This window comes from Camelus bactrianus, chromosome 15 (genome assembly GCF_048773025.1).
Source record: "Camelus bactrianus isolate YW-2024 breed Bactrian camel chromosome 15, ASM4877302v1, whole genome shotgun sequence".
Classification (NCBI taxonomy): domain Eukaryota; kingdom Metazoa; phylum Chordata; class Mammalia; order Artiodactyla; family Camelidae; genus Camelus; species Camelus bactrianus.
Genome location: NC_133553.1, coordinates 28,144,846 through 28,167,596, shown reverse-complemented (window position 1 = coordinate 28,167,596; position 22,751 = coordinate 28,144,846).

Sequence of the window (22,751 nt, the reverse complement as noted above, 5' to 3'; positions counted from 1 at the left end):
GAAAATATTTGCAAACAGTGTGAATGACAAGGGCTTAATTTCCAAACTATACAAACAGCTCATATAGCTCAATATGAAACAAACAAACAAACAAGCAAACCAATCAAGAAATGGGCAGAAGATCTAAACATTTTTCCAGAGAAGACATACAGATGGCCAACAGGCACATGAAAAGATGTTCAACTTTGATAATTATTAGAGAAATGCAAATCAAAACTACAATGAGGTATCACCTCACACGGGTTAGAATGGCCATCATCAAAAAGCCTACAAATAATAAATGCTGAAGAGGGTGTGGAGAAAAGGGAACCTTTCTACATTGTTGGTGGGAATGTAAACTGGTGCAGCCACTATGAAAAACAGTATGGGGATTCCTCAAAAAACTAAAAATAGTGTTACCATATGATCCAGCAATTCCACTCTTGGGCACATATCTGGAAAAGAGGAAAACTCTAATTCAAAAAGATACCTGCATCCCAGTGTTCATAGCAGCACTATTTACAATAGCCAAGACACGGAAGCAAACAAAATGTCCATTGACAAACAAATAGGTAAAGAAGATATTGTGTGTATATATATATAGACACACACAACAGAATACTACTCGGCCATAAAAAAGAGTGGAATAATGCCATTTGTAACAACATGGATGGACCTAGAGATTATCATACTAAGTAAAGTAAGTTAGACAAAGAAATATCATATGGTATCACTTAAATGTGGAATCTAAAAAAATTATGCAAGTGAACTTATTTCCAAAACAGAAATAGACTCGTAGACATAGAAAATAAATTTATGGTTACTAAAGGGGAAAAGGGGTTGGGGAGGGATAAATTAGGAATTTGGGATACAAACTACCATATATAAAAGAGATAAACAACAAAGGCCTACTGTATAGCACAGGGAACTATATTCAATATCTTGTAAAAACCTATAATGGAAAGTAATCTGAAAAATAATATATATACATAAATATGTATAACTTAACCACTTTACTGTACATCTGAAACATTATAAATCAACCATACTGCAATTTTAAAAAAAGAAAACTACAGGTAAGAAAAAATCTAAGACAAAATTTTGTTATTCAATTCCAATATGAAAGAACACTGAAAGGAAGGCTGAAATGCAGTTGCCTTATGTCAGGATCAAATGCTACCAGTGTTATATTGTAAAAAGAAAAATTAAAAGTAAATAAATAACTATATTAATATTTAAAAGTTGTCCACGTTAGTAAACAAAGACGTTTGAGAAATATATCCAGAATTGTTTGAAGTATTTTATATAAACTTCTATTCTTAATAATTAAATTAGAGTTAATATCCTATGATCATATTTAAAAAAAAAAAAAGAAGAGGAAACTGGGTCTATATAAACATAATCAGTGAAAAACTGTTCAGTATGGCCAATCCAGACAATTCCAGCCCATCCCGAACAAAAGAGGTGTCTCCCTCCCACCCTCACAGATGCCTGATGTCTGTAATTCCCTCACCAGAAAATATCACTTTGCCCAGGTAGTTATATTCCAGCCGTACATATCTGGGTCTGTTCCGCTCCACAGGGGTGAATTGCCAATCCTATCATAGCAGCTTCCGCTTGAATTTTCGGCTGTAATTGTTCACATTCTTGCAGTACTTCTGCTACGACGGCAACAGCATCAACAAACCGGAGCGTTTGCAGTTTCCCTCCATCTACTGGGAAGCCGCCTTCCTAATCAATTCTCCTCAGCAAATGCTCCAGGACAGTGGAAAATTCCTTGGGCGAGAGATAATACCACCCAAGGGAAAATGCATTTATAATTGTGTGGTAAAAAGCTGTCAGACAGACATGGGTTTTCTCAACCATTTTTGTAAACACTGTTAGCAGCACTTCCTACAACAGCAGAAGCCTACAATCTCTCTACCTCTGGGTAGAAAATTATATGCAACAAGGAAAAGCCCACAGACCAGATCTTGTGGTTGGATCTAATGCGTTTCCCCCAGACTGAATAATTATTATAGAAACTCATGGCTTACCTCTGTCTAACCATACATTTTATTAAAAAGTTTGCTTTTAAACTTAATTTATTGTTGAGCACTTTGCCAAGGTTGGGGAAAGAAGGCAGAAAGAGTAATATGAGAGAAGCTCCATCCAAAATTGAGGTTTCTCTTTTTCAAGTGATCTTAGAAGTCATCAGGAAAGGACTTGATTCCTGATGTGTTTGGATAATGAAAGGTTTTCGAGACCCATGCATTGCATAAAGCCAGGTATACTCTGCAATTGACAGAATTTCATAGAGCTAACAAGTTTAAATTATTTCAGTTATCAGGTGTGACAATTCCAACTGTATACATGGAATTCTGTTCTATTCTTACCTCACTTGTGGATGCTTTCAGGGAACCATAAAAAGAAAACAAATGCATTTTATTGTGTCTCTATAATCTCAAGTCAGCCAAAATCACATAAATAACATACTACAGAACTGGGAAAAGCTTAAATAGAATTCGAGGTGTTTTCCACCTTTCCCAGGGCATTGAATTTTGAATTATGGTATAATTCTACACCTGTGAGTACAATAATAATTTTTTAAAAACATACACAATATTAAGAATCATATTTGAGATTGGATCCTGGTTCTCCACTCATGTTTTGATGCTGAGAAAATAATTTAATCAGTCTGTTCCTCCACTCTCCACCAGATAGATGAGACTAATATTATCTACCCTTCAAGGATGTGGAGAAATTTAACAATGATACATAGGTGAGTCCCTCACAGATAGTAGGCATCTGATGCCCAGTGGCATTAAAACAATACTGTCTTCAGGGTTAATTGCAGGAAGAATCACTGGCTGCTTTATTGTAGGATTTGAATGGAGTATCTTATCAGCCACCTTGAGTAACTTCATGGGAGTTTTCTTTCCAAAATTATCTTTTTGGTTTAGATTCCACCTTGTTATTGGTTTTACTTTGAGCAAAGGATTGACGTGAGTCTTTGAAGTGTTCAGTGGGATTTTGATTTTATACTACAGCTCTTTGTTGCTCACTTTCCCTTATTTTTAATTGTGTACTTTTTTTTTTTTTTTAGTTTTTCTTAAATCCATGCCTGTCTTTACTGTTTGAACACGAAACAGACAACAGTAGAATCTAGAAGAAGATCATATGAAAACCACGGCCAAACGCAATACTTTCCTTTTTCATGGTTGACTCTGCCCACATCCTTCCTGAAATTGATCTGATGATCTTTCTCTCCTCGCAAAGAAAGAAGCCTTTGCTCTTGGCTTCAGCTGACAAGCATAAATTGGAGGCGTTTATTAGTGTTGAAAACCAGTTGTCTGGCTAAATTCGGAGACCCAGGGAGAGCACAGAGCAATCTGTGATAGGAGCACAGATTGCAGAGCCAGACGGCCGAGATTTGAATCCCAACTATGCTACTCACCAGTTGTATGATCTTGAGCAAGTAACTTAATGGCATTCTGCCTCAGTTTCCTTACTTGTAAAGGTTCATGTCCAGACAGTAAGGTGCTGTACTCAAAAGGGACAATTTAAGATAATTTAGTAATAAGGAATATTTACAAAGGTGTGAGCAAACGTAAGAAAAATTAATAAGGGATAGTAAAATACTTTGACAAAAAAAAAACCCTCATCCTTTCTAGGTAAAAGGTCAAGGGTAGAGAATCATTAAGAGAATCTTAGGACAGTTACTGCTTTAGGAGTAGGCTAGCTATGGAAATCATGGACTTTGGTAGGGAGAAGTATCTACTGTCAATACACAGCCCAGCAAAAAGGAAGCTGATGAAGTAAAAATATTGACCTTTCTCTCCACCTGCTCTCTAATACATCGCTGGTATTTCCCAGTGGGTGGGTTCAGTGAGAAGCCTGAGGACACGGAGCTTGAAGCAGGATGAAGAATGGAGGAGACTGAATGTAGAGCGGCTAGGGGAGAATGTTCAGCAGAGTAACAGTGTCTCTCTCATAGAATTTTTAAACAATTAAATGCGTAAATATCTGTAAAGCACTAAGAATTATGCTTAGTGCAAAATAAGCATTATACAAGGTTATTTTTTTTTATCAAACTCATTTACTATTAACTCTACTAATACTGATAGCATCATACATTATCAGACCCAAAGATAGCTCAAGATTCCATGAGGGCAGGATTGTCTCATCTTTAGAATAATTTAAATCTCTGTGATGAGATTTAGGAACAAGGAGCTGGAGTCTCTGAGTTACCACGATGTGTCAATAGACCTTAGAAAGGATTAAGGTGTCCATTCGCCCATGTACTTCTGCCAGCACTCCATTGGCTATTTTAGCTTGATTTTTTTTTTTAATAGCAGATGCTCACCTTACAGATGAAACTGTGGTCAGCACGCGTGGAAGAAAAAGATGGAAATGTAGAAATTATCTGACTTAACGCCTCAGGTTAAAGGCAGAGCAGGATCCTGGTGGAAGCTGGCCACCTTTGATTAACATGATGTTAGCAAGAGATATGAGTGCAAGCTCACGTCTGTACTAACAGGTGTGTTCATTAGGCATCCACTCCTCTGCAGGCCACGTGCTGTATGGGTAGGACATACATGGATAGCCTAAACATGGTCCCAGATCCTCAGGTGTCATTATTTTGCTGGGTAGCAGACACAGACAGAAAACTAACTGTGCTAGGAAGACATGATAAACTAGTGCTAAGGAGAATGAATGCTAGAGGATTTTGGCAGCTTGAGGATTTCCTTGGAGCAATGGAGTTAAAGGCATAAACAGAGAGATTTTGGGCAAGGTCTTGGTTAGAGGATGGTTTTTATAGACAGAAAAGTGATGGGAAGGAAATGCATGGTTATGATGGAGTTGAGAGGTGGAAATATGTACAAAAGGACGTATAGTACAGGACAAGGCAAATTAGTCTAGTCCCACAGAAACATGTGGAGAGAAAACATGGCTGAGTTTGAAGTGGTAATACAGACCTAGAAAATTTAAGGTTTTTTTTTTTTTTTTTTTTTAAGTCCAAGGGCAAGAATGTTGTCATTTCCTATTCTCTATTCAGCTAAAGACATAGCCTGAGGAGTTTGATTTCCATTTTGGCTTTTAGATACAGATATGCACACATTATTTCTGGACTACCTACATTTGAATCAATGACTAGCACAGAGAAATCCATGCATGCTAACTGGTTCATATACGCTATGTATTTTCTGATTTGTTGTTTGGAATTTATTGATCCCTCTCAACTTTCTATCTACTCTCTGATAGACAGAGAAGTCAATGTAACTATATTAGAATTGATCTTGTGTTCAAAAAGCTGACCTCGAGCCAATACTAATGGATTGGGGATATAGAACCGAGGCCGGACATGAGTGCCTGTCAGTCCTGCATTGGGAATGACGTTGTTTGGCATGATGAAGTACACACCACGAGAAAGCTGCAATCTTGTAGTCAATCTGCTGGGTTAATACACATGCCGCTGAGAGCCTACGAAGTCAATAAGCATGTGTGAGTTCTTCTGCCTGGCTTCCCTTGTTCTCAGACTTGGAACTACCCCAATTAATAATAGAAACAGCAAAGCAAGACCTTCCAGTGCCATTCACTTCCGTGGAAGGTTGTGTCCAACCTCCTACCTCACTGTGCTTAAAAGTTGTAGGGGACAGTAGTTCACAGTGAGATGGATACTGCCATTGCCAAGAACTCTCATGAGGCAAACAGCCCAAGAGAACCGTGATGGGGAGAAAAAGCAGACGTAACAAAATAGGAAATCTGAATGATACGTAAACATAGGAAAAGCTGCTTAACATGATTAATAATAAGGGAAACGCAAATTGTGAAATTAAATGCTTCACAACCACAGGATAAATAAAAATTAGTCTGAGAATTCCAAGTGTTGACAAGATTTTGAAGGGATGAGAACCATCGTATCCTGCTGGAGGGAGTGTAAATGAGCACCGCTATTTTGAAAAGCAGTGTGTCATTGCCAAATACAACTAAGATGGAGGAGTTCTACGGCACATACATTTGATTCCCAGGTATATGCTCAAGAGAAAGTGGTACACGTGTTTCAGGAACTACGCACCAAAAAAGTGCATTGCAGCATTTTCTGAGGAGCAGAGTAATAGAAGCACTTAAAAATTGTCCACTGGCAATAATATAGATAAAGAAATGTTACCATATTCACAAACCACAAAATACTATATAGCAGTGAAACTGAAGAGGGTGTAGCTGCATGGATGAAAATAGATGAATCTCAAAAATGCAGTGTCTATTGAAAAACTAAGTCAGAGAAAAATCAAGACAGTGTGCTTCTGCTTAAAATTATAATAAAACTAAACAACAATGTTGTTTTGAATCTATGAATATGTGTTGAAACTATTTTTAAAAAGCAAAGGAATATTAATATAACATTCAGAAGAAGGGAGAGACATGCAAGGAGGGAGTGGCATACTTGGTGGTATCCAAGTTGCTGCTAATGTTCCGTAGCTAAGCTGGGCAGTAGGTACAAGGCTTTCCTTCTCATGTTAAAGTCTGAATGCATTTTCTCTCTCTCTCTCTCTCTCTATACATACACGTTATACAAATATAGGTATATGCATATATAAATATATGTACATCTACTGTTTTTCTATGTAGTATATATTTAATAATAGAATAATATATGTATATATTTAATACTAGAATAATATATAAATACATTTAATAATTTAAAAGAAGCCCTCTGACACCCATTACCTGCATCTAGACTGCAGCCAATTTGGTTGAGTTTCTACCATTTAAGGAGATGCACTTGCTCTTATGCCATTGGTCAAAGTTGTCCAATTTTCACACAGAATAAACAAGAAAACAAGTTTTGCCTCTGGTTGTCTTCCTATTCGCTTTCCCCATCACATAAAATCTTCTTGAGCTTTCTATTCTCACTGTTTCTTGAGCTCACTTCAGTCAGACTTTTGTCCCCATCTCTCCACTGAATCTTTTTTCCTCTAATACCAACGGCTTCCATTAACAAGCCGGGTCATTATTTCTTAGCCCTTGTCTTATTTGACATATCAGTTTTGTTGGTGCAACTGGTCGCGGCATCTTCACTTGGCCCTGGGACACCTCTCAGTAATTCTCCCAAGTTTTCAGTCTGTATCTTCAGTCTCTTTGGCTGATTCCTGTTAAATTTGAAACTTCTTAATTGGAACACACCAGGTTTAGTCCTGTAATCTCCTCTCTATGTATACGCACTTCAGGTGAGTTTTCAAACCAGTCCCATTGTTTTAAGTAACCATCTACATGCTGGAAGCTCTTAACATTTTATTTCCAGCCAAGATGTTTTAGAAACTCCAGATTTATATTCAAGTACCTACTCAGCATGTCCACTTGGGTATTTATAGGCATCTCACACATAACATTTCCATAACAAACTTCAGTTCCATCCCCACCCCCAGTGTGCTTCTCTTTCAGGGTCCCCATCAGGACATGGTGCCACCATTCACTCCACTGTTTAAGCCAAAAGCTTTAGAAATCATCCTTGATTCCTGTTTCTCACTCTCCCAGCATTCAGTCCATCGGTTGGTCTTAAGTTCAACTTCTGTCTTCAAAACTGACCACTTTCATCATATCCATAGTTGACACCGTAGTTACAATTTCTGCAGTCTCATGGTGAGAGTATTGCAGTCGTCTCTGTTTCCCAACTTCCACGCTCTCCTCCTTCAGTCCATTTTTCTCAAAGCAGCAAGAAATGAACCCTCTGGAAGACAATTCAAATGAGATCAGTCTTCTACCAAAAACATTCTGAAGATTTCCCATCTCATTTTGATTCAAATTCAGGGACCTTCACATTAACCCACAGCTTTATATTTGGACCTTTTGCTAACTCTCCAGGCTCACCAGCCACTGTCTCTACCTCACTCTGGTCTAGCTTCAATGGCTTATTTTTCTTCCTCTGTTGCAGCAAAAATATTCCTATATTACAAGCCTTTGCACTTGCTAATCCTTCTGCCTTTAGGAATCTTCCCCCAGATGTATTCAGGGCTATCTTCTTCTCTACGTGATATACAAGCCTTCATTGATCACCTGATTTAACAGAACACCTCCGAAACTCGAGCCTCTCATTAAGCTTCATTTCTCTTCCAGGACTGTACCCGTCCTTGACGTAGCACTGGGTTTTGTTTGTTTCTTATCATCTGCATTTCCTTCTAGAATAAAAACTTCATGGAGACGAGATTATTTTTGTTCACTGCTATATGCCTAACACCCAGATTGGTGTTTACTGTATCCTGGGCACTTAATAAATATTTATGAATGAATTATCTATGGACAAAGTGAGTATACAGTTTAAAAGTTGATTTCCAACTTTTAATACCATTTTTCCCCTCTCACCTCTTCTCAGAGGATGCTCATCAGCTGTTTATAATCTCTAAGTAAATTTTTGTATATTCTTTTTTTTAATATATATACATTTATTGAAGTATAATCAGTTTACAGTGTTGTACCAACTTCTGGTTTACAGTATAATATTTCAGTCATACATGAATATACATCTATTCATTTTCATATTCTTTTTCACCATAAGTTACTACAAGGTATTGAATATAGTTCCCTGCACTGTACACCATGAACTTGTTTATCTATTTTACATTTGTTATTCTTGACAAATACTAGTGAACAACTCTCCAGATAAATAATTCTAATAAATTAACATTTAAGTGTTATTTTCCATTGTTGAAATCGTATTTGTTTTCTCTTTCATTTAATACTTCAAGTGTCTTGCATTCTTAAGTGTGAATTAAGTTAGTGATTACGATTTGACCCGTAATGGCTGAGTGGTGCGTGAGCCATCATTTGCTACATGACTGGTTATGCAGCCTTTCCTCGTGGTCACTATGAAATGTGACATACACAGTAACAAGGAGAGTAAGCTTGGACCCCATTATGATCCATATATGACCCAAAACTATACACCATGCCAACATTTTTGACCCCAAAGTTTTTGATGCCTAAAGGTTTAATAGAGGGTAGATGTAAACTATTTTTTCAATTAGTTCTTTGATAGTTTCATTTGAAATGAATTAAAATCTTGTCAAAGTTATGGCACGTCAACCCATCGCTGACTCTTCCAGATAATAAAGTGACTTAACAAAGTTAAATCAGCACAAGGTAGAACTGGTTTTCAACAAGCTGATTTGATAAGAACTATCGAGACACTGAATGTTACGATGAATTTTAAAACATATACAATCACATTTAATTGACTGGTGGCCTCTTGGAAGAAACCAACATTTCTCTTATTCCCTGAGACTAATCTTTTCGTTCAGTTACCATGGCCAAAGTTGAAACTACTTGATGCTGTGCGTGATGAACAAATCTCTCCTTAATCCTCGTGGTCTTTCCTTCTATTCTGGTCATAAAGGACCTTTGCAATCTCACTAAATGACTCTTTTCAAGATGCATCTGCTTTTCCCTCCTCTGTAAATCCTCTGCTCCCACTTAAATGATCCCATGTTCTTCTTTACAAGGACTGCTCCGTTTCACTTTGAAGCCTTTACTAATAATATTTCCAACTGATTTGTCTATAGCTTGCTTCCTCTTTTCATGTATAAATATGTAAGCCTGTAGTTCAAGGTCTATCTAATTGAGGCCTCCTCCATGGAGCCTTGCCTGCTCACCAGCAGGCAGGAATTTCTTCATCCTCTGAAATCTCAGAGCATGTTTATGTGTGAGCGCCATGTTATTTGACAGCTGTTCAAACACATTGTTACTTTATAATGTTAATTCTCTCTACACACACAAGTGTGTGTGTGTCCTTGTGTGTATAAACTCCTAGAAGCCATTTCTGGTTCCTTGTTAGCAGGGGCCCTCTTGTAATTCCACAGAGTATTTCTACAATTCATCTTCATAGGGTTTTGATTTTTTTTTTTTTTTTTTTTTTTTTTTTTTAGCTTTGCAACATGGCTTTGCAATTTAAGTGGCTGTTGTCTGCATTTAACTTCTAAGGTGAGCTATTCCAAACTTACTGTTCCTCTTTACTTTTCTGGTCCTTGAGGGGCTGAGAAACAGGCTGCGTTTCACACCACATTTTGGCCCTTTCTGACTTTGAGCCATCCAGGCTGGGGCTCCATTCATTCAGGAAGTTCCCATTTGCCTTTGTGACAATAGAAGATGGCCGATACAATGCTTGTCATTTCTTGCATAACAGTGCTGTCATTCCTTGAGAAATATTTAAATAGGATGAAACCAGGCAGCCTAAGGTTTGTTAGCTATCTGGAGGGGTTAAAAGAAAAAAAAAAAAGAAGGATAAGTGGCAGCCGTTTCTGCAAGGGATCGCTACATGAAAGATGAAGTTAGCGGATTACCCAACAAGCTGGAGAATCTGCTAACTTCCCAGCCCTGAGGAACGACGCAGTCCCTAGTATATGCCTTCTTCCCTCACATCTGTTAGCACTCTGGGTTTTCAAAGCATCTTTCCATGATCTCAGATTCTCTCGGTGCAGCCTTATGAGTAAGGAAAAAAAGCAGAAATTGTCCCATTTTTTATATTATCTCTATCAAACACTGTTTTCTGTTTCAAAAAAATCTCTTTTCCCATCAGCCATGGGGTTTTTTTTTCCCTTTGAAACCTTCCCTTGTGAAGTCCTGAAAGCCAGAAGGGCGCCCATTGTGGCTCCTGAAAGCCTTCGACCGACTAGCTTGCCTCTCAGATCCTCTCCTGCTGTGCGCTTCTTTTCAGCAACAAATAAGTGTCAGACAATTAGAGATGGGACTGGAGATGTGTAAATTGTACTGTCGCCCCAACAAATTAGTAATTTCGTGATAATACACTGTCCTTGTAACGTGGTTAGAGTTACCAGAGTTACCTGCTTCTATTTGCTCTCAAAGGCCATGGGTAAGATTGATGAAGACCCTGTGTGGTGATTCATTTTCCTTCTTGACACTCTCGCCTCACCCGCCTCTCCCAAGAAATGAGACATTAACCAGCCTCTGAGAGTTGAACAGAGCCTCCACCAGCCTCCCAGCGCTCAAGGCGCCTTCCTCACAGTCATTGCCTAGAAGGTACTGCACCGCCTGGGCTGAACCCGTGAAAGGAAGCCGAAGTCGGATGCAGAGAAAGGAATACACTCCGCACACCTCCTGATGCAGCCTTCTTTTATTCAGTGATCAGGCTCTTACTGGGAGTTGATACTGGGTTCAAAAATCTCAGTCACTGCTTTAACTTGAGAGATTACAAATATAAATGGACCATCCAGTGGGCTTTGTCCTCCCTTCATAAGGAGTTGTGGGAATAATTCCTCCACAGAGTTTGATGCTTCCCAGCCTTGACCTCCCCGCAAGAAGAATCCGTGTGGTTCTGGGAGGTTCCACCCATTGATAGATAACTGCCTGTTCCCTTGTCTCCTTGCCTCTCTAGTTGCTTTTCTAAGGGGCGAGAGAGCAGATGTGGAACCATTTGCTCTAGAAAGTCCCAGTTAAGTTGTACATAATGGTCTGGTACCATTTAGCAATGAGGTAGTCTTCTGAGTGGAATTGGTCCCCGTGTCATTGACACATTACTTGTTACCTGGGCGTGATGTTCTATACCTTTGTGGCAATGTGTTGGTGTGTCTCAGAATCCTGATAAACCTAGCACAAACTTTACAGAGACTAGATAGAAAAGAACAACATGAAAAGGAAAATTAAAAGTATATTCCTACTTTTTATTGAGATAGAGTCTTAACACACGAATAGGATATTTAAAAAAAGACATTTTTAAAAGAGAAATTCAAACCACAAGAAGTCTAGCCACACCTCTAGGGAAATAATGGGGCAGGCGAAGTGAGACAAAGGACCAATACTTGTACTTTAGAAAAGGTTTATAGTCAACGTGACAAAAAGTTAACAGCTTCTCTTCTGAGTACCACATCTATAATATGTATTTTTCTCTATTTCTATAAAAAAAAAAATGCCTTTGTAACCTACCTGCCCATGTTCTGAGCATCGTCCTCCCATTGACAGGGCTGGGTTTTCATTTAACCATCCATCAAAGAGGATACATACAGATATACACACAACTGCCAGCCAGATTTAGCAGAGTGTTCAGGGTCTAATTTCACCCGTCCCTTCTTCCTCAGAAAGAATGAAGACAGCACTTGCTGGGAGGAATGTGAAGTGGCAGCCATTGACACATCTCCTCTACTTTTTAGAAAATCCCTATTTAACATACCTTTGTTAATTCTACACCATCTCAGCTATGTAGGTAAGAATGAGGAGGAAGGATTTGGATTTGTTCACACTGAAGAAGAGACTAAAACTTTAGGTTAGGACTGATGGAAGCAGTGGATATGGATGTGGTTGTGTGTGTGTGTGGCTGTGAGTTCGTGTGACAGTGGGGTGAGTTGATCAGTAAATGATGGTGCTTAGGGACGCTAGATGGAAGATGTGGTGGAGAAAGATGCAAACATCCTATAGATTTTTCCTCCAGCTTCATCTGTTCAAGCCACGAACCTTTTCCCAGCTTTAAACAAAGCCAGGAACCGTTAGTCTAATGACTCTCAGGTGTTCACTGGCGTTTCTCTTGTTCATGGAAGAGATGCAGCAGAAGGAAATTTGCTGAAAGAATAGGTACCAGAATTCTTGGTAAGTGGAGAGCAGCATATCAGGGGGAAAAGCACCTTTGTTGCTGGGATGGCTAGGAGAGAGCTGGGGGGAGGCAAATGTATCCCCCTGGGTAAATGTGAGCCAAAATGCCCAGTGATCTAGAAACCAATTTCACTGACTTTCGTGACTTTAGCAAAACCATTCATTTTCCTCTTAAATAAGAACCACTGTCATTTTCTGTGTTGTAGGATAATTAACTAACAGGGATAAAGAGCTGTTGAAATGTTGAGTGTCGTTACCCCGGTGACTCACTTTTTTACAGTAGCTTTGGTGCGTGATTAGCAAAGTTTGTGAGTCACAGTGGAGAAAGTTTCCCAAGTAGTAAAGCCCTAGATTTCTCACCATGCTGATCTCAGGGTACAGGGCACAAATAAAACAGGGATGACAGTCTTGACGCTTCTGTCACTTTTCCTGAAGACAGGAAGCTGCCTGTGGAGGAGTGCTCCGTCTACAAGGTGCCTCCTCAAGTCCGCTGTGACCAAAAGTACTGAAACAGTGTCAGGTCTAAGGACTTAGTAAATGACTTCTATCCCTTAAGTTCATTAGGCATGATGTGAATTACCTGGCCATAAGAAAGGAAATGTAGACACTGATTCTCTAGTATTAAGTATTAAATATAGAATTTAGCCCTTATTTATTGTGTTACTTGGTATTAATTATGGAAGATGGAAGTCAGTGGTCTCAGCCTTCAAAAATTAATTTTACTTGTGCAGAAGAAGCAAATTCACCTAAAACAGAGTAGAAAAATAGAGTCACAATTTAATCAAGCATTTACTTTTGATTTGCAAAAATGATGCTCAAGCTGTGATACAGGATCAAGATGTCAGGAAGGCTCAAGAGAGACTGGAAAATGCCTAAGATTTGGGTAAGTAGAGAAAAAGGAATAGCACATTTCAACAGGAGATGCTCATGATCTAACATAAATAGTGAAAGCTTTCTTTTCTTATTTTCTCCACTTGTGTTATTTTAGGAACTGCAGGGAATGTGTAGTTGGATCATAAATGCTGTTCAAAGATCATATGGTTAATGTTGCAATTTTTTTAATTGTAGAAATGGCTTCAGGCTGGCTCTAACTGAGCAATCGCGGCAAAACGCACTAAACCGCAGAGAACGTATGCAGAGAGGGGTTCTTTAATTTGTATGGTCTCTTTGGAGTGAAGGTGGAGGCATTAACCACTTAGAATGGCATATTTTTTTTTTTTGTAAAATCAACATAAATATGAGCAGTTGGATTAGAGGATTAATGGCACCCTCATTGCCTGATCTTTTTTTTTTTTAATATTCTTTTCAGACAGCATATTGTCCATAAGGGTTTCTGATTATCTTCCCCGTTCTGCTTAGTGAGAACTTTGAAGAACTATGAAATTGGACTCAGTAGGTGTTAAAAAAAGAAGTTTATTAAATGCTGATAGGAATCTGTCTAATTCTGGAGCCTTTCCAGATCGAAGGAAATTGCCTTATTTGCAGTATTTCCATTCCATTGTTAACCGATTGTGTTTGTATCTGTTAAGTGTATGTCACTTAATAGGAAAAACAAATCAGAAAGACAAGTTACGACAAAGAAATGTTACTGCCTTTCTCTGCTGCTATCTTACTCCTTTGTTTGTGCATGGGCTATTTACCAGAGGACTGGGCTCCTTTATAGGTCTCTGGATTAATCATTAACACCTTCATGTGGGGGCGAGATACACGGGCATCCTGTGGGGAGGATAACGAGTTTGGGATTTTACTGCAGGGACTGCATTCCAGTTTCCAATTTTTTCCTATAGGTCACTCATATTGCAAGTAATTCTTGAGCAAACCATTCCCCATCTGTTCAGATCTTGTTATAACAAAATCAGCCATGACAGATTATGGTACATAAAACAGAATAAACTTTGCCCAGCTGGATGTACGAAGGAAGGCGAGGAGAGATAGACAGGACCCTCTGGCTACAGAAAGCTGCAGGCAGAAGAACATTCTCCGTCAGGAAGGGGGAAGGTGTAAAAAGGTTATGGGGACAGAGAAGTAGGGCTTCCTATTTGGGAAACCACTTCTGGCTACTGATGAACGTAAATGAGCAAATTAAAGCTTTTTGTTTTCGTTTAAATCTCATTTTACTGTGGTAAGAACCGTTAACCTGAAATCTACCCTCGTAACAAATTTGTGAGTATACAGTGTATTACTGTTGACTGTAGTTCCAGTGTTGGACAGCAGATCTCTGGAGCTGATCCACCTTGCTAACTGAAAATTTGTGCCTGTTGACTAGTAACTTCCCTCCCCCTCCAGTCCCTGGCCAATCAGCATTCCATTCTTTGATTCTGTGAATTTTACTATTTTGAATACTTCACATAAGTAGAATGAGGCTGTATTTTTCTTTCTTTGACTGGCTTATTTCACTTAGCATAATATCCTCATAAGTTTATCCATGTTGTTTTATAAGGCAAGGTTTCCTTCTTCTTAAAGGCTGAATAGTATTCTTTTGCATGTATATACCATCTTTCTTTATTTCTTTATTCCTTCATGTGTTGATGGACATTTAGGTTATTTTCATAGTCATTTCCATATCTTGGCTATCATGAATAATGCTGCTACGGACCTAGGAATGCTAATCTCTTTGAAATCCTGATTTCAGTTCTTTTGAATAAACACCCAGGAGTGGGATTGTTAGGTCATATGGTAGTTCCATTTTAACTTTTTGAGGACTCTCCATGCTGTTTTCCATAGTGGCTGCGCCATTTTGCATCCCTACTGACAGTGTGCAAAGGTTCCAATTTCTCTAGATCCTCAGGACTTCTTGTCTTCTTGTTTGTTTGTTTATAAAAGCTTTGTTCTGATATGCGCATCCCCAGGTATAGCCCTCTGCTGCCTCACCTCAAAAATGTGTGCACAGGGTTCAAGTTCCTCATCAAGTAAAGGAAGTCCATTCCGGGGAACACACGCTAGGCTATGTGGCTGCCATCATTAGAACAGGAATGAGGACAAATGGAGCCTCTAGTACATTCCAATGAGAAGGCCATTTTGTTCATTATAGTTCTAAGAATTCTAGACAATGCCTCTTCGAAGAGCTGCTTTCAGCTTTCAGGCAACTGTGGGTTCATCTTTGCAGGGACAGTTCTGGAGAGCAGGGCATGTCTATGATACTTTGCTCCAATTTTTTTGCCCTTGCAGTGAAAGGAACAGCATGAATTATGAAAGTCAAACAAAAGGTGGCCCTTCTAATCCATAATAATATGGACTTTTTGTTGATTTATAATATGAGATTTTATATAAGGTTTGATGGTTTCCCCAAATAAGTGAACAATTTCTAACATGATTTAATAAATTATATTTCTTTTTCCCAGTGATTTATGATTTCTCCTTTGTGGATATACAGTTCTTAGATAAGCAAAAGCATACTAAGAAATGCTCTATGCTGGCTCAATAATTCTTCAGTAAACATTTATTAATGGATAGATTAATGCATGGGGATTTCTGGACTGTCCTGCACCATTTAATAATACATCTTTTCTTCTAATTCTAAAATGATCTTTTGTTTTATTTTTTTAATAAGATAATGTAAGCATTTATTAAGTTATAGTCATTTTACTATGTTGTGCCAAGTTCCAGTGTCGAGCACAATTTTTCAGTTATACATGAACATACATACATTCATTGTCACATTCTCTTTCGCTGTGACCCTAAAATTATCTTTTATTTATTACTAATTTGTACTATGTTTTAATATGTGGAAGGAGAAGTTGCTCATGATAATACCTTTATAAAATACTTTATACTGGTGACCATCAGCTATTTATTTAAAGGAACATTAGAATCACTTTAAGATTGATATCAAATTGCTACTGGAATCTTGCCTAAAAGTAGAGTAAGGCTACTAATTAGCACTTTTTCAAAATGTTATTCTGCACAATGCTATGTCATAGGTTAATGCAGTGGAACTAAAGATATATATTCAAATAAGTCTTGGTTAAGCAAAACTATATTTACTGCAGGTTTACTTATGGAAAAATATCTGACAACCAACAGTTGAATTTCATATGATTGTCTAATAAAGGAAGAGAGTAAGAATTTCTCAGACTTCTCTGTTATGAAGTGTGTGCATCTGTGTGCATGCATTTGTGTGTGTGTGTGTGTGAGATCTATATTAACTCACTCTAAATCAGTTTCCTGAGCATTAGCATTTGGATTCACTTCCATAAATAATTTTGAAAATGAATGTTATTTTTATAACACCCAGCCTTCTTAACTAGGGGTGTAATAGTTCTCCATTTGCTTCTTTTTTATTTATTTATTTTTTTCATGTCTCAGGAAAGTTTTCTTTTCTTTTATGCATGGTTTCCGTAAGTTTTCTTAAAATTATCTCAATATATTATTTGAATTTATTAATATGAATAAGTTTTCCAGTGTACTTTCTAAAAAGGTATTGCTAGTATGTGGAAAATAACTTCTAATTAATTTTCCATTCAGCTGCTTTATCTAACTCTCTTATTAATTTTAATGGATTTTCAGCTGATAGTTCAAATTTTCTGAGTAGAAAGGTATAATATATACAAATAAATGTGATTTTATTATTTTTTTATTTTATATTTTTGCTTTAAGTAGAAATCCCAAGATTATGTTAAGTAATAATATAGTTGAAGCAATATAGACTAGTATATGGAGAGGTAGGATAAAAGTACAAAGTAAACACTCAATATTGACTATTATTTTATTTCTTCCTACTTTGATAGATACATTTATAATCTTTCACTATTATAGTATAATGGCTTTTATTTCATAATTTGATGCATATAACTGAGATTGTTGTATATATCATTCAGACTTCTGTACAGATATTTATTTCTTGTATTTTTCAGAGGCATTAGTTTCCTTCAATCAGAATGTTCTGATAGAATAGAACTTACTAGATTAAATAACTTTTCTGTGGCCTAGAGATACAGCAATAAACAAAACATTCAAAATCCATATCCTACAAGAAGTATGTATTCTGGTGGGGAAGAGACAGAAAAAAATAAATTTAAAATTTGCTAGATAGAGTGGGTAGACAATAACATGATGTATCTCACCAGAGTTCCAGAGGCAACAGAGGGCCACGGGTACTGCTCACAATGGTAATGGCTGAGAAAAATTCCAAAAATACGAGAGCTACAAAGAGGCTCAATCAACCCTAAGAAGATAAACAGGTGTAGAGTAGTCATTTCCACGTCCTTGTCTGTCTGCTGAAACCAATAGTTAGCTTATCTGCAAGTCTGCTTCTATTAGCTGTCTTTTATCTTGATTTTCAGATACATTTCATTGCCTCTTTATGTCTCATGGGTTTTTATGGCACAAAGAACCACAGAGTCTGTACATAATGCTACCCCCCCACCCCCGGGAGAGTGTTCACACTGCCCTCTGTTAGGCAGAGTGTGAGCAACTAACCAATCATGACAACCAAGGATTAGAATGTTCTGTCACGGGCTTCAGTATTAGTAAGGCTGTCCACCTTGGATTCATTTCTGTTTCTAAAATGTGGCATCCTTGGGGTTTTGATTTAGCCCTGGAAGACTGAGAGTCACTTCTGCTCTCTACTTTTAATCTTAACTCTTTAATTTCCTACTCAAAGTCTTCAGGAGAGACTAGTCATAGTTTGAGTCCTTCTGGTTGGACTTTATTTTCAAAATACTATGCAATCACAAGAGAATTCTTGTTGCCTTTTAGAAGTTTCTGGTCTATCCCTCCATAATTCTCTGCCATTCTGAGTTCGGCAAATGCTCTGTGAGGAAGCACGTTGCGTTTTAGGGAAGGGGTGGGGGGGCTCCATTACATTCCAATCTGTTTCACCAGCCTATGCAAATTTCAAAACCCCACAGTTTTCTCTTTCCTTGAGCAGAATCTCTCTGCCCTGACCAAGTCTGATCATTGGCCCGTGTCTATAATGGACAAATGCCTTCAGGAGAGACAAAAGGCCAGCGAATGTTAATTCACCAAAAATCCCAGTCTTTCCTCTCTGGAATTTTAATTCCTCCAGTCTTCACTACTTTCACAGCTCTTTTACGTCTTTAAAAATAGAATATTTGTAAGTTATCTATCTTTTTAGGTGTTACAGATAACCTTTGACCTAATGTGATCTAGTGCATTCTACCCAAAAAGAATAACTGAAAAGAAACCACACTTAGACACATCATACTGACTTAGCAATAGACCACGAATGCTAAATCAAAACAGAAATGGACAAAGGTGTTGTGTCTGCTGGCTTGCCCTGCATCCAAGTGGGGCACATCCAAATGATAAACAGAGGGGTCCCCAGCCTCTTGAAATGCTATTCGAAGTCACCTAGCACAGAGCAGATCTAATGAGAGTTTATGGATGAGGAATCAAATAAAAAGAAAGCTAGTCACAGAGGGATGAGGACTTCTAGGAAACAATGAAACATCTGAAAAAGTTCTCAACAAGTAATAGGCTCCAAAAACTTAGCTGGTTTTTAAGCATCTTCAGCCCATGAAAGAACCTGAAATAAAAAAGCTGTGACCTCATGTCCGAAGGAGCAGGGCTATTGACAGGTGACTGAAGCAGGACCAGTTATTAGAACAGGTATTAAAGGAACAAGCCATGATCCTAGTACTGTTGCCTAGATCAGAGTGGGATCAGGGTATCACTGATTGATCGTAAGTTTTCTGAGCCCGTTAGCTGATATTCTGCAGAGCCAAATTCTCTTGTCTAAGGGTACAATTGTTCTCAGAGCCTGAGACAGACCTGAGAGGAAAAACACGGACCTGGATATCAAGCCCTGCTTTTCTCCCTGACCCTGCCTTGATGTGCTTTCTCACAACTTACCCTTGATCACTCGTCTTTCGACCCTTATCGGTCACTTGTCTTATTACTTACTTGTGTTTTTTTAAGTGCTGCAACTTAGAAAGAAGCCATCTCTGAATAGCATTTCCCTTGGTTAAAAACTTTCACTGGCAAAGAGAAAGGACTGTAAAGATCAAAATAAATGGAAATCGATACAATGAAGACATTGAAATTCCAGCCCATTTGCCACTGTCACCTGCACAGGGCAGGTGGCCTGACAGCTAAGAGGGAATAAGATTTGTTGGAAAGTTGAAGGGAGTGAAGTTTGCCAAATCAGGGGTCCTCTCCCCATTTGAGGGGTCTTTACCATGACAGTTTGGCCCTTTCTCAAAACTGACCATTATGTGAACTTCAGGGTATCTCACCAGAGCTTGGGTTCAGTTAGACTCCCCACCGCCCCCCCCCATGCCCCTGCAGAGATGGAGAATGACAGCGAAGCTCCTGAATTCTCTCAGTGACACAGACAAGTCAGAGCTCTTAGAACCAGTGAGAAAGACAGGCGGGGCCCCAAGAAAATAACATGGCAGTTTTTAAAGAAAAATATGGATAGAACCAAATGATTGAAAACTAGGAACAACTGGACATGCTTCCAGAGGTAAATGAGGGAGATAACTGATCTGCAAAGGAGCGGTACTGTAGGGGGAGGGGCCTTGTTGAAATAAGTCAAGGTTTCTTAAGGATGAAGGTACCCAGATGTTTCCTGGCTTACAGCTAGGAAAGGCTTACTATACTAAACCTTCGAAGTCACACCTTAGAAGCCATAGATGCTAAATTTTCATGATGTCTAGTGTCAGGATAGTTCCTAACTGGTGGGCATTTTTCTGGCATTAATAAACACACAATTGATTCAGGTCTCCAGGTAAACTCTCTCTGTGATCAACCAGTCTACACTGAACTTAGAAGTACACTGATAGACTTAAGTAGCCTAAAAATCAATGAGCGAACCCCACCAAACCCACCACCAACACTATTGGTTCCAGATCATAAACTGGGTGTCCACCAGTCAAATGCCAGCAAGAAAGTTTTTTTGTGTTTATGAGACACATTTGTTTTATGTTGTTATAATTTAGTTATAATTACTTAAATACTAGAATATTTCACATTAAATCCAGAATTTCTGCTTTAAAAAATCTTAGACGTTTTAGAAGTACTGGGGATACTGGGTTCACATTTTGCATGACAATTAGATGGAGGTTGCCCTCTTTAGATGGAGCATATGATATACATATCTCTATTCCATTCATTTATGCTCCTGGCTGAGTCTAATCAAAAGTTAGGTTTACAAACCACGTACACACTAATTTTTAAAGGTGATATGTATCAGAAAGTTTGTCTTAATAGTCTCATAAAATCCCTGGAGGTAAATAGAATTTCCATAAGACCAATCATCACCATCACTAATCAAGAAATTACTCTCTCTTCAGTCTGTGTTTTGTTTGTTTTCTTTGTATTATTTTACTTTCCCTTAGTTCAGTTTACTCAGTGGTCAAAAACAATGGCTACAGGTCATTTTTCTCATTCATGAAAAGAAGACATAAATGATAACATTTTATATAATTAAATGAGGTAACGCATGTGAAACTTTTGGAATAGTTACTGCAATCTTACATCTCTAATAAATGTTTTTGTTGTATTTGTTAGCTTTATTCCATTAAAAACTGCCTTAAAACTCAGTGGATTAAAACATTTATTTAGCTCCCAATTACTTGGGTTTGTTCCTTAGATTTTCTGGTCTGGGACAGCGTGGTTGATAGTTCTGGGGCTTGTTCATGCTTCTGTAGTCAGTTGTCAAGTCACTAGTTCACATCATGGATTGGCTGGTGGCTGGATGATCTGGGATGGCCTCACATATGTGGCTATTAGCAGGATGACAGGGCAATGGGATGACTGGGAAATATGCCCCTCATCATTCAGGAGGGCAGCCCAGACAGCTGTGCATGCACTTTGAGGTTTTCAAGAGCAGCAGGAGAGAGCAAGCCTCTCTGTGAAAGCCCTTTCCAAGTCTCTCACTGCATATGTTTGCTTCTGTCCCGTCAAGCAAAGGATGCCACACACCGAGCAAAGACTCAGTGATTAGAGGCACTCACTCCGCCTCTTGATGGGAGATGCTTCAGAGTCACTTTGCAAAGGGATACATACATAGGGATAGTGAGAACTTGTGGCCGTTTTTGCAACCTGTCATATCACACGGACTTTTGTAGTTATTTTTTATTATCACTTAAATAAGAATATCTGATCATTTAACTTTCCTAAGTCATACCTTTGACTGGCTCCCCATAGGAAAGAAAAGGCCTGTATCACTTTACACTAACATTCAGGATCCTTTGGGGTTTGACTTAATGCATCCTCCAGTCTCATGCCCTCTTCACCGCATACTATGTGGCTTCCACTCATTCTGAGCTACTTACTCTTCTCTAAATGCATTATACTCTCAAAATTATCTACCTGTTACCGGATGACCATCTGTTACCGAATGACCACCTGAGAAACTCCCATTCAGATCTCAAAATTCTGCTCACACTTCAATTCCTCCACAAAAGCTTCCCGGACTCCTCTTTCTCTCCCAAAGAGTAAGTTTCTCCTGCCTTAATAATACATCTCTTACACGTTCCTGCAAATGCCCACATAGCTGCAAATCTCTGTGCAGCTGCGGGTAGGAACTACGTCTTCCCTATCTCTCAGATTGTATCACTTGGCAAAGTTTGTAGAATCAAGTAGATTCTCCATAAGAGCCTGGAGAATGAAGGAACAAATAACAGAATGGCGTACCAATTACATGTCCTTAAATATCCTCTAGAGATAAGGTTGAAGAAACGACCATCGTGCATCCCATAGTATATACGAGACAGTTCTAAATATCCAGGGCGTATTTGTGTGGTCAGATTTCCCGGACCTCAGATCTCAGCCACTTTTTATTGTTTGAAATGTGTATCATCACATCTCCTTTCACTCTCAGTGAAAATAAATGTTTTGTCTCAAGTAGACCATTCTCTGCTCCGAAATGATAAGACAGGGTCAAGTATTTTCCAGATTCTGAAACTAAGTTTTGTGCAAAAGTGCCTAACTGCTGTTAGTAACGTGTCTGGAGAATAGGATGTAGCCAGTGTGCGCCAGGGGACAGACTGCTCTGTGAGAACGATTTATGATCTGTCAGGTGGGAACTTTTATGGTGCTGTGCTGAGAGACAAAGAAATTTTAGGCGCTGCTAAAAGCAACACAAAATATGCTTTCAAGCTTAATGAGGAGAGGCGAGAGAATTGGGTTGGCATGTATGGCTGGCTCCATGTGTTAGAGAAAAGCTGAAATGTTCTTAGTGTTATATATTTTGATTTTGCTAAATTTGTTTGGGGCAGAATGGATATTTA